We start from the raw sequence: 16,333 nt of genomic DNA, 5'->3' as shown, positions 1-16,333 counted from the left end.
CCATTCTGATCTCATTCCTTGTTTTTTAATATAAAATAATTTTCACTTAATTATTACTATAATTCTTATTCAACAAATATTTCCTAATTATTTATTGTGTTCCAAAATGAGTTTGAGGGGTTTTCTCACACTTGGTCACATGTAATTCCCCCAAGAGCATAATGGGGGTAGGTATCATTGTCCGTATTTTGCAGATGACTGGTGTCCAGAATTCACACCATTAAGCAGAGTAGATTTCTGGCTCCAAGTCTTGATCTCTTTATATCAAAGCAGTTGAACAATTTGTATTGTGATTTCTTTTTGGCCTCTGACTAAATCATGGTGACTGATTTGGCCCTGCTTTAGCCACCTTTCCTTAGTTAAAATAAAAATTGCATGAGGTAAAGGAGTGAAGATGGGATAATAGCTCTAGAGGGGTTGAGGGAAGATTTATTTTATCAAAGGAAGTAGAGATGTGAATATGTTATAGTCTTGAGTGGAGGAAAAAATGCTGTGCAGCAGTGTGAGGGCAGTTATGCATCATGGTCTTTAGAAGGGTATGGTTTTACCCCTAAAAAGGTAGGGGATGGAATTAAGTGCTAAAGTGGAACCTTTAGTTAGTCTTGGAAAGTAAGAGGGATATTTATTCTTTCAATGAAGGAGAAAAGTAGAGAAAATAGGAGTGCTCTACAAGTAGGGGAGGGAAGAAGTTTGCAGGAAATCATATCCGCAAGTTTAGCCACTCTATTGAAGCTTCTAGCTAAAGTGACTCTAAATTGTTTGGACAAAAACTTTGGGGCAGTTGGCTAAAATATCAATCTCTAAAATTGCAGAATAGCCTGATTAAGCTTCGTCAGCTTGGTTTGGAGTGTGGGTTATGAAGTCAAATTGTCTGGATTTTAATCACAGCTCCTCCTTTTACCAACTGCATGATCTTAGCATGTTACTTAATCTCTCTGCATTTTAGTCCTCATCTGTAAAATGGGGTAATATAGTACCAACTTCATAGGTTTGCTGTGTGAATTATATGAGTTAACCTGGCCAAAGCTCTAGGAAATGTACTCTGCACACAGTGAAAGCTCCCTATATGTAAGTGGGGGCTGCTGCTGCTATGTGTTCCTGTTCCCTAGCACCCTAAGATCTTGAATATTGTTCATTCTTTTCATATAGTATATATTTTCATTGGAAGATGTGGCTTGGCTGCAGGCCAGAAGTGAAACATGCTGTTCTTTCCTCTGCTTTTACAACCATACTCAGGTACATGATGATACAAAGGTAGCTACAATGGCCTTAATCCAGCTGACAGCTAGTGATTGAGTGATGTCTTTGTTATTTGAATTGTTTTATTTTTAATTAAATAATTAAGCAGGAGTATTCAATCAGGGGGATCACAGATAAAAGGACTACTTTTAAACCTAAATTTGGAATGCTGGGATAAAGAGAAAGATAATTTATTTGTACTTCAAGTATGCTAAAATTGTCTAATGAGTTCTGGATTATTTTTGAATAAAGAAACTTTGGATTTTGAATTACTATGGGAAACTGTAACCAGTCTACTGCTTATTCATAAATTAGTCAGTTGCTGGAGTTTGGCCACATCATACACAACGTTAAACTTCAAGGCCAACTGGAAAAGAATTTAAGCTTTGCATTAATGACAGGTTCATTAATTGAACTTTAAAATTGCTACCTTCTTTTGATATGAAATGTAGACAATCTCTGAATTTTGGCTATTTTGGTAAATGATTGCAACTAGTGATAAAACGATATCAATTTCAGCAGCCATCTTAGAGAATTTTAGCAAAAGGAAAAATAATCTGGGATAGTATATGCTTATCCTATATATTGCTAGCTTCATTCCCAGAAAGTTTGTTTTAATAAAATTGTTCTTCACATGCCAAAGAAAACTACAGAGTTGGCTATCCCTGGGACAAATGGTTAAGAAAAAATTCATTAAAAAACTTTGAGTTAAGCCAACTAATGCTTTTTTGCCCCAAATTCTTTGAAATATTATAACAACCTTCTTTGTAGTGGAATCATCTTTTAGTCTATCCACTAAAATAGCATTAAAGATAGTTTAAAGCTATTTAGTGATGTAGAAACATAGCTTGATGACCAAGAGTAAAATGAACATATTACACAAAATGACCAGATATGCCCAGAAGCTTGAGTTATTACTCGACCACAAGAATCTTTCAGAAATTAATGTAGAGCAATATTGGATTAGTCTATTTTTTGAGCAAGGATTAGTTTAAAAGCTATAGTAGAAATTAAAAGGTAGGAAGGAAGGGTAAAATCATCAGGGCTAATTAAAAAAAAATCACAGGTTGTAATAAGCAGAAGGGACTTGAAAATTTTTAAATATATTATATTTATGAGTATATATGTGGAGTTTTATAGAGACTCAAAATCATGAAATATAATACGAAAAGCTGTTTTCCATATTAATAAATGTTTATATAATACACATCAATAATTCTCCTTTGTCTCTTTTAAAATTATTTTTCTTTCAAGAAAAGTACATGCAAAATAAACTGGCCATTTATACAGAGCTATTCTTCTACTAATGCTCCAGCACTTGCTGCCAAATATTTTTGAAATAGTTTAGAATATATTTCACCATTCAACATCTGTTTCTTCTCCAATTTTTTAAAATGTGGAAATAGCTGTAGATAAGGGAAACTTCTCTGAAATGTCGGACTTTGTTGTACAAACATAAATTATGGCATACACAGCTATATCTTGAGAATGAAAACTACTAATTTGTGACATTGATAAAACCAAAACTTAAAAATGCTATTAGGTTAGAAATTGTGACATTTCGTAGATTGAATACATACATTCCCTTTTTCTGATATTTTGGAGCTCTAATAGTAAGACTAGCTAAAAAATGATGTTTTTAAAAGTGCAGCTTAAACAATTTTGGGAGTAAAATATTTCCAAGTGAATTATAACAATTATTTTTACTCCTAGAAAAATTAGAATATGTATTGATTTTAAAGGTTTTGAATATTCATCAAATATATTTTCAGAACCTATCATTGTTCCATGCATTGGGTTACTTGCATTTTAAAACTTAAAAATTTCAAACTAGGATTCCTTAACTGATATGTCATGTAATCCTCAGTGTGACCGTAAGTATGTTGCAAAAAAAGCATCTTTTGGGCAGATAAATTGTACTGTGGAATTTTCTAACTCTAATATGTATTGTGAATCTTGAAGAGGGGTTATAGGTGCTTGTTTCACAATCCTATTTAACCACAGAGCTTCTTTTGGGGAGAGAGGATGGGGTACATAGCTCCTATTAACATATTCATATATTAATATGCAAAAATACCCACTGGTTTGTGGACACTAAATAAGACTGTTAGGTAAAGAGCCACCAGCTGCCAAATATTTTTTCTCTTTTTTTTTTTGGCTGTCTGGGATTTCTCAGAGAAGGTTCATTTCTTATCTCTTCTTTAATTCATTCCACAGTCCTGCACCTCTACTTTTGTACCTGCCATCTCTCTGGACTGTTGTCCATCACTCTACTCTTCACTTTGATGCTTCTTTCACCATCTGTGATGCTGTCAGCATTCCTTGGCCCATTTGCACAGGAGCCACAACCTGCATAGGTCTCTTGTTAGGGTGCAAAGACTGCTTCTCTACTACTGTGCTTGGATCTCCTCACTATTCTACCTGTCTTGGATTGAGGTTGATCTTTTATCCAACTGGCAGAGAAACATTTCCTCCATCTCAGTCTTGCTTTTTTGTTTTGTTTGGAAGTGGAGGAGAAGTTATTACTCCTCAGAAGAATTGATTTGATGAATTGCTTTCTTCTTCAGTTAAGAAGCAGTTGAGAGACTTCCCTCGTGGTACAGTGGTTAAGAATCCACCTGCCAATGCAGGGAACACAGGTTCGAGCCCTGGTCCAGGAAGATTCCACATGCCACGGAGCAACTAAGCCCATGAGCCACAACTACTGAGCCTGTCCTCCAGAGCCCGCGAGCCACAACTACTGAGCCTGAGTGCCACAACTACTGAAGCCTGCGCGCCTAGAGCCTGTGCTCTGCAACAAGAGAAGCCACCGCAGTGAGAAGCCCTCATACCACAACGAAGAGTAGCCCCCGCTCTCTGCATCTAGAGAAAGCCTGTGCGCAGCAACGAAGATCCAACACAGCCAAAAAAAAAAAAAAAGAATAAAGGTGTGTTCAGACATTCAAGAGCTCAAAAAAAAAAAAAAAAAAGGAAGAAGCAATTGAATTGTTTTAGGTTTGCGCCATAGTTTTCTCTTTCTCAAGGACCACAGGCAGCCCTCTCCAGTCCAGAAGGCTGGATCTGTTGCATGCAAACATTGCTTAAGGCTGTTGCATTCAAACATTACTTAAGGCTTTATCTTCAGCCATCAGTCTCTCTCACCAAGGAGATGTTTTGCTAAATCTGGTACATTGTACAAAATTATTTACCATTTATGCTGATTTTTCTCTAAGACTAGCCTTGTTCTCCATCGGCCTGTTATTTGGCTTTGATTACATTTTACCACATCCCCATACTGCAGTCTATCACGTGTCTGTATATAACTAAAGCCCAAATGTGGACAGGTTCAGTTTCCTTTCTATGTGGTTCCTTAGCTTCTTGTAGCCAAAGCATGTAGCTAAGTGCTATCGGGGATATCACCTGCTTCCATTTGCTACAGTTTCCAGTCTCAGCTCTGACATAGCTGGGACAGCTCTTTCAATAAATTATTACATGAATCAAAGATACCAAACTAGGACTAATATGTAATTAGCTATCATGTGACCTGGTATGATTTGGATTATATTTCTGGATTAGAAATGGATTTTTCAGGTATTTATGAATGATTGGAAAGTTTCATATGATATGCTTTTTGTTTAGAAAGATTAAAAATTTCTTTCAGAAATAAAATGACGTATTCTGTTTAAAATAACCAAATATATTATCATAAGTATTTGCAATGATCCATAAGTAAAATCAACAGTATCAACAGAATTCTACTCATTAAAGTCTAATTTGTTTTCATCATTAAGCTAAGTGCTTTTGTGGTTTCCACAATATTAGCTATGAAATAGTTCAATAGTACATGGCATACGTTTCTCCAGCCAAAGGAAATATACTAAACATAAGTTGTAATGTCATCAATAGGGAAAATACAGTTTCAACTTTGACTCTATCATATGGTGAACTATTCTTCCTAGCAAAATTGTTTCTAAAAATATTCCTTTACCATATTACAGTTAAGATATGAAAGATTAAAACATAGCCAATGGAAGGAAGGAAAGAATAATCAGAGAAAAAGAATACATCTCTAGAGAAATTGGGAAAAAGGCATAAATCTTTGGGACATTAGATTTTTTTTTTTAATACAATTTTTATTTATTTATTTATTTATTTATTTTTGGCTGTGTTGGGTCTTCATTTCTGTGCGAGGGCTTTCTCTAGTTGCGGCAAGTGGGGGCCACTCTTTTTTTTTTTTTAAAGGAAGCAAGTTTTTTTTGTTTTTTTTTAAATTTATTTTTTATTTTTATTTTTATGGCTGTGTTGGGTCTTCATTTCTGTGTGAGGGCTTTCTCTAGTTGTGGCAAGCGGGGGCCACTCTTCATCGCGGTGCGCGGGCCTCTCACTATCGCGGCCTCTCTTGTTGCGGAGCACAGGCTGCAGACGCGCAGGCTCAGTAATTGTGGCTCACGGGCCCAGTTGCTCTGCGGCATGTGGGATCTTCCCAGACCAGGGCTCGAACCCGTGTCCCCTGCATTGGCAGGCAGATTCTCAACCACTGCACCACCAGGGAAGCCCAGGACAGTAGATTTTTAGAGAAAGCTAATATTGAAACAGATCAACTCATAAAGATTTAAGATTGAGAAATGTCTTAAAGAATGTCTGAGACTAAAAACTATAGTCCAGTGGCAGAGTTGACATTCCACAAGGCCCATATTGCACTAGACAGAGTGGTGCACACAGAGGAGCTTCTTGGGAAGCCCAGGAAGAGGCATTCTCCTTAGATGTCCTAAGAGAAAACTCTACCTTGGCTAGGAGTTGAACCTGTCTTAATTGGTGAGGAGGAAAGAAAAAGTTCATATTGATTCCCAACTATACATTATTTAGTTTTTAAAAAAATTTAAGCATTCCTAAATTAACCTTAGAATAAAGCACATGTAGTAAGCATACCATAGTTTGAGCTTCATCATCTTAAATAATCCATCTGAGTTTTGACTTAAAGCACCTCTTCCAGGTATAGATTTTATCTAACTGTCACAATGAAGTTTCTGTGTATGGAGTGGGTAATAGCAAGGAAGTAACACCCTTTATAAAATATTGCTTCTTTGTGGCTCTACTGTGGTCTGTTGAATTATTTGAATAGAGAAAAAAAAGCATGAACACAGCTCTCAAGAAACCTGGAATTCTTGTAAGTGATGAGAAACAGTATTGCCATGAATCCTACAGTTCTATGTTAGAACATATGAAAAATTGCAAGATAAATACCTTCTTATGCCTCCCCCCCCCACTTCCTTCCTTCCTTCACCTTTGTTTTGTTTTCCTTCCCTCTCTTTCCTTTTTATCTTCCTTACCCGCCTTTCTTTTTTTCTCCCTCCAAACCAATGAAGATAAATCTTGCCCTTCAGAAAAGGTTGTGTTGATTATCTGACGTATCCACCTCACTTTCTTCTCCTTCCTCTGAACTTCTAGTATTCTTCTGCCCTCTATTCCTCTTACCAAATAGAAAAGGATTGATTACCACTCACTTGGCTGCAGCATTCCTATGCTGCTTTTTTCTTTACCTTTCTCTCCCTGAGTGGTGACATTTTCCTGATCCATTCAGGGGCTCACTGTGTTTCTATTATCTGCCCTTCTAACCAACCCATCAAAATACGTAAGGCAAGCTCTCATATTATTCACTTTTTTTCCTTGGCTGATCTATTCTGGTGTCTCCATTTGGCGCTCTGTCTCCATGAGTATAAGATTGGAGGACTTGGACTGGTCAGGCTGCTCCATCCTACTTCCTCTGGAAGCTGCTGGGAACTGAGACATCTGTGTCCCACTTTCCCAGAATCTCCAGGATCAACTGATAGGTTCCTCTCTGCAGCCCCCTTCCCTTATCCATTGTCCCTTCCTCTCATCATCAAGTTCAACCTGTTCCATTCAGTCATCAAATTTTCCACTTTGTATTTTATGTTTGAAAGCATATTTTAAAGTTAATATTATATTGCAGTTTAACATTTTTCAGCATTATAGTAATGATGTTTCTCACAAAAAATATGTATCTTTGAAAGAAAGGCAGCAAAGTTTGAGTTGGACCATAAAGGATGGGTGAAATTTGAACAGATGGGTTTTCAGTCAAGAATGAACACAGTGAAGTAGGACCCCATAGGGCATGTTTGTTTGTGAGGCATATTATATACAGTGAAAAGAAGGAGGTCTTGGTGTTGACTAGAGCTGTACTTGAATCCTGGATCTACTGATTACTAGCTGTTTAACCTTGGGCAAGACAACGCACATCTCTAAGCTTCAGTTTCAAAAGCTGTGTTGTATTTCAGAGAATAATGAGGATATATGGTGAGGAAAGTTGATGATTATATTTGATGTGGAAGAAAATAGGGCACCATTGAACACTGTAGAAAACTGAAGAATGAAAATGCAAATTCTACAAAACATTAATATTAGTAACATACAATGGAGGATTAATGGATCTTCTTATCTGAGTGGCAAGCTATTTGATTTTAATGATAAAACTGTATGATTTGAAGTCCAATTTGAGGGAACAAATACCAATGGATAGAAAAGGCAAAATGTTATGAACATGGTTCTGTTCAGGATGTGTACTTCTGAGTATAGTTTTATGGCTTAGATTTTCCCTCCACAGATTTATTGACTAATTGATCCATTAATTTTCCATTACATGTTAATAATATTAATGTGTTATATCATATATTGACTGCTTTTGAGAGTTACCTCAAGTAGCTTCCTCTGAGAACTGGGAAATAAATTAAGATATCCTCTGAGAGTCATATTATGGAAACAACACATAATGTTTCAGAAAATAGATCTATAAAGCTATCTTAAAGGCACTGGATGACTACTGGATGACTACAAGACTGGAGTAAAACCCAGATAAGCCAATCACAAGAGGCACTGATTGGCTACAGTAGCTCAGAAAGAAGAAGGGTAATGCCATAAAACACTGACAGTATGCACCCCTGCACTGTACAGGCAAGAGTTCATCTTAAATTAGTGAATACTTTAAAGATTACTATCCTGTTGGAAGTGTAAGGACTCCAGTTTTGTTCTTTTTCAACGTTGTTTTGGCTATTGGGGTCCTTTGTGGCTCCCCATAAATTTTAGGGTTATTTTTTCTATTTTTGCAATAAAAGATCATTGGATTTTTGAAAGAGATTACATTGAACCTGTAGATCACTTTGAGTAATATGGACATTTAAACAATATTAAGTCTTCCAATCTATGAACACAGATGTATTTCCATTTATTTGCATCTTACTGATTTACTTCAGCGAAGTTTTATAGTTTTCATTGTACAAGCTTTTGCTTCCTTGGTTTATTTCTAAGTATTTTATTCTTGTGGATGCTATTGTAAATGGGTTTATTTTCTCAATTTCCTTTTCAGATTATTAGTTGTTAATGCAGAGAAATGCAGATGATTTTTGTATGTTGATTTTGTATCCTGCTTCTTTGTTGAATTCGTTTATTAGTTCTAACAGTTTTTTAATGGAATCTTTAGTGTTTTCTACTTAATCATCTGTGTACAGAGACAGTTTAAATCTTTCTTTCCAATTTGGATGCCTTTTCTTTTTCTTTCGTAATTTCTCTGGCTAGGACTTTCAGTATTTTGTTGAATGCAACTGGCAAGAGTAGACATCCTTGATTTGTTCCTGATCATAGAGGAAAAGCTTTCAGTATTCCACCACTGAGTATGGTGTTAGCTGTGGGCTTTTCATATTTGGTCTTTTTTATGTTGAGGTAATTTCCTTCTATTCCTAGTTTATGGAGTGTTTTTACCTTGAAATGGTGTTGAATTTTGTCAGATGCTTTTTCTGCATCTATTAGATGATCATGTGATTTTTACCCTGTGTTCTGTTAATATGGTGTACCATAGCAATTGATAATGTATAAAAATATATACCGAACCATCCTGGCATTCCTAGGATAAATTCTACTTAATCATAGTGAATGATTCTTTTCATGTGCTATTGAATTTGGTTGGCTAGTATTTTGTGGAGGAGTTATGTATCTATACATCAGGAGTATTGGCTTGTAGTTTTCTATTATAGTGTCATCCATAGTATGCTGGGTCCTGTCAGAGCCCTGAGTTGGGCTATGCAGAAACCAGTGCCTTGGGCGGCTCTCAAAAAGCTGGAAAATTGATCACATGCTCCACTCTTCTCTTCCTCCATAGAGAGAGGCTGCTGAGCTGTATTAGCCTCTGTCTGCTGTACTGTGGGTCTTCTGGAGCATCAATGTGCCACCCAGCTTTTTTGTTCCCAGAGGCCCCCCTAGAGTAGCTGGGGTTCCATTAACACTCCACGACAGGTGAGGCAGAAGCCAATCCCATGGAAGCCCCTCTGAAAAGTCAGAATGTTAGATGTGTGGTCTAGTCTTCTCTTTTCCTTCCCAGGGAAAAGCCAGGAGATGGTAGTTTCCTCCCAATTTTGTGGTGCTGTGCCAGGGAGAGGGATTATGGAAAGAGAGTGCCATGACTTTTCTTACTGGCTTCAATGTGGCCGATTTTGTGCTCACCTGGGGTACAGGAGCCTCTTAACTGTGTCTGGATTTCTCATAAAGGGAATTGGTCTGTGTGTTATTGAATCAGTGTTTCTGTGGGAGGGAGAAGGGTCTGGGGCATCCTATTCCACCATCTTGCTGACATCACTCCTCTATCGTTTCTCTGTTTAGTACTAGTTCTTGTTACTTACATATGCTTTTCTGGTTTGAGTTCTTGGAAATGTTATCACCAACAAATCATGCTCTATGCTTTTTATCTGTAATAGTGGAAACAGCTAAGAGATATAAATGTAATGACAGACACTATGTAGCACTTTTACTGCCTCAATAATTATCCTTGGTGTTTATGCAGCGATATTTAATTTTCACAAAACATTGCAGATATGTTACTATTATTTTCCTAATTTTACAGAGGAGGGAATGGATGCACAGAGAAAATATTTAAATTGCCCAAAGTTATGCAACTTATTAGCAGAAGAGCTGGGAATTGAACCCAGGCAGTTTAACTACAGAACCTGTGCCCTGCAGTCAGAGACAGTGCACAGTAACTGTCATACTTATGTAGCTTAACTCAGTGGTTACTCTAAAAGTAAAACACAATAGGAAAAAACAAAACAACACAACAACATAGAAATTGAAAAAACCCAGAATATCCCCAAAACTCAGTGTCTAACTTGGAACCTATATTATATGTGAAGGATTCTTTTTGCTTGTTTTTGTTGTTGTTGCTTTGGTTTTGTTTTTAAACAGTTAATTCTTTTTATTTTTCATAGTTGAAAAGTATCTTTTTCGATTTAAAAATTATTTTTAAAACACTGATTATATTCTCTTTGTTGTAAATAGGAGAAAAGGCCCACAGCAGCTTTATTCTTTAGGAAAATGGTGCAAAGGGAACACAACTGGTGTTTTGCCAAATTTGAATACAGATTTCCTTGAGAGTCTGACTGTGATAATTAAGATGTGGTAAGAGATATTTAGGTTAAAATAATATTAGAGACTATTTTCAAGATAGGAGAAGTTTTTGTCATTTTGCTGCTGGTCCTTTTGGGTCCGTTTGTCATGAATATTTTTCTTCATTTTTAGCCTCCTCATGGACCAGCTCCTGATGTATCAAAAGTCCCGAAAAGCCCAGCCATCTGCTTCCTCATTGGTGTTATACCCGAGAACAGCCCAACAAGCTTCTGGATCCTAGAGTCGCTGTCATCACTGTTCATACATAACCACCTCTTCCTGATTCTCTTTGAAGATTGCTGAGGGTCAAGCTTGAACTTGGTATGTACAGTATACAGTGTTTTGATTCAGTTTGATTGACTGTCCTCCAAGATGGTTTTAATATTTATATCTCCATCATATCTCTGCATTGTACCAACACTGGTTATTAACATTTATAAAAGCCCCTGCTAATTTTATAATTGCAAAATGCTATAATTATTTTGATATGCATTGAGAATGATTCATTTTTCATTTACTTGTATTCTTTTGTGACATACCTGATTGTGTCCTTTGTCTATTTTTCTGTTAAAACATTTTTATTGGTTTGTGAGTATTCTTAGCAAATTACGTATATTGACTCTTTGCCTTTCAAATAAGTTGCAGATATTTCCCCAAATTTCTTAAAATTTTTCTTACTTCCAGTTATGGTTTTGGGTATATAGATGTTTTTGATTTTTCAAGTTGAAAAAATTATGGTATTATGCTTAGAGTAACTCATGCTTCAAAGTTATATTTTCTCCCTTAAAAAAATTGATTCCCCTTTTATATTTTATCTTTCTCCTTCTTTATACTTTATCTATCTCATCTAAATTGAAAGGACAACTGATTTCTGGGGAGATTGCATGGTATGAGCTAGGCAGCTCACTATTTTTTTTAAATCATTAGACAGGGAAGACAATGCCATTTATTTTTCTTGGTTGCATTTGATTTTTGACATGTGTTTTCTTATTAAGGGAGAAACTGGCTTGGGGGTTTTTGGAGGCTTGATCTTTGGTGTTCTCAAAGCATTTTGGTTTAGGTTTTATCCTCAGTTCCCATACCTTCCCCCTTAAGAAGCCTTGCAGTCACTTTCTGAGATATTTCTTCCATCTTATTCCTTTTTTCTTCTAGCTTTCCCTGGTACAACCCTTCCCTGCCCTTACCTCTCATCTCCTTTAGTCCACTTTCATGTTATTTTCCTCAGAGGTTACACAGCATGATAGGATTTTTTTAATGAACATTTTATTGAAGTATAATGTACATATAGAGAAGTGTTATATCTTTTATGTACAATACACACAATAAATTTTCTCTGAGTGAACAGACCCATGTAGTCAGGAGCCAGATAAGTAAATGAAACCATTTAACAACCCAGAAAGCCCCTCTGTGCCAACATCCAATCCATCTCTTTTCTCCTCCTCCCTCAAGTTAACCATTATTTTGATTTAGAACACTATAGATTAATTTTCCCTGAGTTTGAACTTTATAGAAATAGAAATACAGAGTATGTACCAACAACATAATATTGACTTCTTTCACTCAACGTTATGTTTGTAAGGTTTTCACTTAACTGCATATAATTATAGATCATTGATTCTCATTGCTGTATAATTATAACCATAAATTTATTTATCCATTCTGTTGTTGATACACATTTGGGTGGCTACTGGTTTTTGGCTATTAGGAATAAGTTCTGGTATGGCTGTTTTCATACATGTCTTTCGGTGAACACACACACACACATACATTCAGTACAACCTTATTAGCTTTTTCTAGATTTCTGGGCTTATTTCTAGCTAAGCTAGAATTGCCTAGCTTGGTCTAGTATTCACAGAGACCCCACGAGTGAAGAGAATAATCTGAATTTGGAAAAACAGGAAGGGACTATAGATTAGGCAAGTGTAGTCCAGACTGGTTTTATATGTAAAATATTGTTCGAACATACACTTTTGTTGCATTCAATCTTGTGTGTGAAAGAGTCTGGATGAAGAAAAGACTTTAATTTGGGTGAGAAAGATGGCTTTTTAAAGATGGCTTTGTTTAAGTTCTTTTGGTGAAGGTTTCTTGTGTGCTAAGTCATTTGGAGAACTTTATTTTCTAATAAACACAAGATAGTAAGATATTATAGTACAGAACTGTCTTATACAGGAGCACATTTTCACCTGGGATGACTTGGAGAAAACCCAGATATTTGTCCTTTTTGATTGAAATCTAGAACTTATTTATTATAGTCCTTGAATGTTACCCATGAACTATTCTGACATACATCCTGGGAATACTTGTGCTGGGGGAGTGAGGATTTCTCAGGGCAGGAGACTAGAGCAACCTCATGTAAAGCAGCTCTCAGGACCAATGGTGACTTACTCCGGTCCTGAGATCCGTTTTTCATATGTTCAGTGATGTTCTGCATTCGGCCTGAAGCAGAACTGTACTTTTGGAATTCTGGGAGGCTTTCTACTGGGCATCAGTGATTTCCTTTCCTAAACTACAAACACAACTGCCTCTTCTGAGGAGGAAAGCAGACGGGTTTGCCTTGGCCAAAGTCCAGTGGCCCAGAGTCAAGCCCTTAAGTGCTTTTTCAAGTGCCCAGTCTAGGTTCTCTGAGGATTAGTCTGCTTGGTAGACTAAGAAGGAAATTACCCAATCATTTTTGTTCTGGCATTTATTAGTACGCAGATGTTTCTTTTGAGTTTGTAGGAGAACAACCTTGAATTGGCACTTTTCCTGGTTAGGAGTATACAACTGGTAGAAGATATGAAATATTCTTCATTGACCTAGAAGTATTAGAGGATATATTATGAAAAGTCATACTTAATAATATTTTTATCCATTAACTATTCCTTATCTTTGCTATATAATAGTGTTTCTAACACTATTTCTAACTCTAGCAAAAACTTGGAATTCACAGGTGTTTGTTCCAGTGTTTCTTAGTATGTGGACCACACCTCCAGTCCTATTATTTACGAATCTCTGGGGACGGGGCCTAAGAATTTCCATTTTTATCAGTCATCTCAGATGATTCTGATGTACACTAATGTTTGTGGACATCTGGCTCAAACCCTAAAGCATACTCAGTTGAATTTATTCTACTAGTTAGAATCCATTTGAGAGTAAGAGGAAATTTAAATGGCAACGAAATGAAGGTAATTTACATGGATCAACTGAAATAGTTAAGCTTTATTTATGCTCAATTCTAGTAATACTCTAGGAATTTTTTTTCATAGCCTCAAGGCCATAACTCAGAATGTACTGAGTGTGGTGTAAGTGTCTCATGAACATGTTCGTATTTCAAAACTAAATGTCCTTTGATCTGAGTCTTGAATAAATCCACATTATAGAAAATTTTATTCTATAGACAATGAAGTTATAGTGGGCTTCCAGCATTATTAGTTTGCCAAATTCTAGGCCAACTTTTATAATATTGCCATACACTATTTTTCACCCTTGCTGCCATAGAGGAGCAGATGGGGAGAGAAGAAGATGAAAAAAGTAAATGAATTTTTCTTAAGAACATGATCTATTAGAACGGGAAGCCTCTGTTTATAAGAGTCAAGAGCTGCTGCTGTCTAACTTTCATGTGCCTTCTTTTTTTCTTTACCTAATTGTAAGCTTATCTAATTACATTTTTTTTAAATTAATTAATTATTTATGTATTTATTTTTGGCTCTGTTGGGTCTTCGTTTCTGTGCGAGGGCTTTCTCCAGTTGCGGCAAGCGGGGGCCGCTCTTCATTGCGGTGCGCGGGCCTCTCACTATCGCAACCTCTCTTGTTGCGGAGCACAGGCTCCAGACGCGCAGGCTCAGTAATTGTGGCTCACGGGCCCAGTTGCTCCGCAGCATGTGGGATCTTCCCGGACCAGGACTCGAACCCGTGTCCCCTGCATTGACAGGCAGATTCTCAACCACTGCGCCACCAGGGAAGCCCTAATTACATTTCTTGAATAAATACCTTTTGATAAAGAGGTTGTAATGTTTGGATATAAGCTTCATACCAAATATGTACTTTCAGTGTTAATGTTAGCCTGACTATATCTTTTTCTCTTTAGCATTTCTTTCTTCACTGTCCCCCCCCTTCGACCCCCAAGGATTCCGGAACCTACGTCTTATCTTTATAAGATCTTAATCATATTCTGATCAGCAAAACAGAAACAAAGTTTTATTACTAGCACATGATACTATTCTCTAGGTTTTACTCTATTTAAAAAAAAAAAAGAATCAGAATAACTTCTCCATACTTTGCTCAGATATTTAAAATACACTTTAGATTGCAACAAAAACATGATCCTGAGTAGAGTTAAATCATTCACAAACAAGCTGAACTTCCAACGGGTATATGCTGTAATTTTCATTATGTGGGGTGTTTAAGGGTATGAATATTACGTTATCATCTCCGTTTTAATTTTTGTTAAGCTATAGTATAACGGCACTTGGCCTTTGCTAATTATGCAAATGTGAATTTAGGGACTTCATATTTTTAGTCACAATTCTCTAAATTTCTATGGACTTAATCATTCATTCATTCAACAACTTATTTTAGAGCACCTCTTGTCGGTTAGCCACTCTTCTTTATACTGGGGATACAATAGTGACCAAAACTGACAGAAAGGACTGACCTCATAGAGCTTATGTTGTAGAGGGAGGAGACAGGCAATGAAAATAACAAATGTGAATAGTAAGTTAGAAAGAAAGAAGTGCTATGGAGAAAGTGAGCAGGGTAAGAGAAGTGGGGAGGGCTGGGTGATGGTCCTCATGGTTATGATTGCGCTTACCTACCCCAGAGCATCAGAAATAACATTGGTATGCCAAAATATTGTTTGCATTGGATCTTTCACTTTATATACGATAGCTGCCAGTGGTTTATTTCCTAATTTATAACCAAGATTACTGGTTTGTTTCTAGAATCCCCTAAATTCAAGATCTTCCTAAAATATGTCCTTCTCTGAGAGTCTATTTGGAATGTGAGCGAAATTTGACTTAAAAAGACAAATTGTCTCTTTGTACTGGCTACTGTGGGAGTGATTGGCATATTAAAACCCCTGTAGAAAATTAGTCCTTGTCTTTTTTCTTGAGTGCACGGAATTAATGTTAAAGTTGTAAAGTTAAAGTACAGTTAAAATAATTTTGAAAGAATAATTTTCAAACAAGTTTGAGTTCTCTCACTAAGAAACTTTCTCACTAAGAAATTAAGTGACTTTGGAAAATGACTTAGCCTCTGGGAATCTTTACACACTTACAACGAGGAAGAAGAAAATTGGGCAACTAAAGTTATCTTTAAAGTCTTGTGATAGGATCTTAACACAACATGGAGTAAATGGCTCCAGAGGTGGTCACGGGGGTGATACCCCAATCTCCCTCGGGAAGTCTCGTTGCCCAGCTGTCCCCGTCTTCGGGTTGGGTCTCAGCTGCAGAGAGTCTCCTCACCTTAGGTCATGTCCTTCTTGAGGCAGCCCACGACTAGTGACATCCAGGCAGAGTAAAAGTTTACCATTTCAGCCCTACGGGGGCCATTGTAACGGGCCACACTTGTTCTACACAGGACTGGCCACATAATTTGCGGGGCCCAGCGCAAAAGGAGAATGTGGACCACTTTTTTCAAAATTTACTAAGAATTTCAAGAAGATGATGGCAGAGTAACGAACCAAATGCGG

General features: G+C 36.7%; 1 protein-coding gene across 1 annotated transcript in view; it reads left to right on the top strand.

Annotated features, from left to right (window-relative positions):
* COL5A2 (collagen type V alpha 2 chain) overlaps positions 1-16,333 on the top strand; it is a 361,901-nt gene that overhangs the window by 167,720 nt on the left and 177,848 nt on the right. Inside the window, exon 2 of the mRNA XM_061185762.1 lies at positions 10,798-10,986. The gene's annotated coding sequence lies outside the window, so the exon portion shown is untranslated. The remainder of the gene's footprint in view (positions 1-10,797; positions 10,987-16,333) is intronic.

Source organism: Eubalaena glacialis, chromosome 1, assembly GCF_028564815.1.
Source record: "Eubalaena glacialis isolate mEubGla1 chromosome 1, mEubGla1.1.hap2.+ XY, whole genome shotgun sequence".
Taxonomy (NCBI): domain Eukaryota; kingdom Metazoa; phylum Chordata; class Mammalia; order Artiodactyla; family Balaenidae; genus Eubalaena; species Eubalaena glacialis.
The sequence above is the reverse complement of the archived record's forward strand: the minus strand, read 5'-3'. Positions and strand labels throughout refer to the sequence as shown.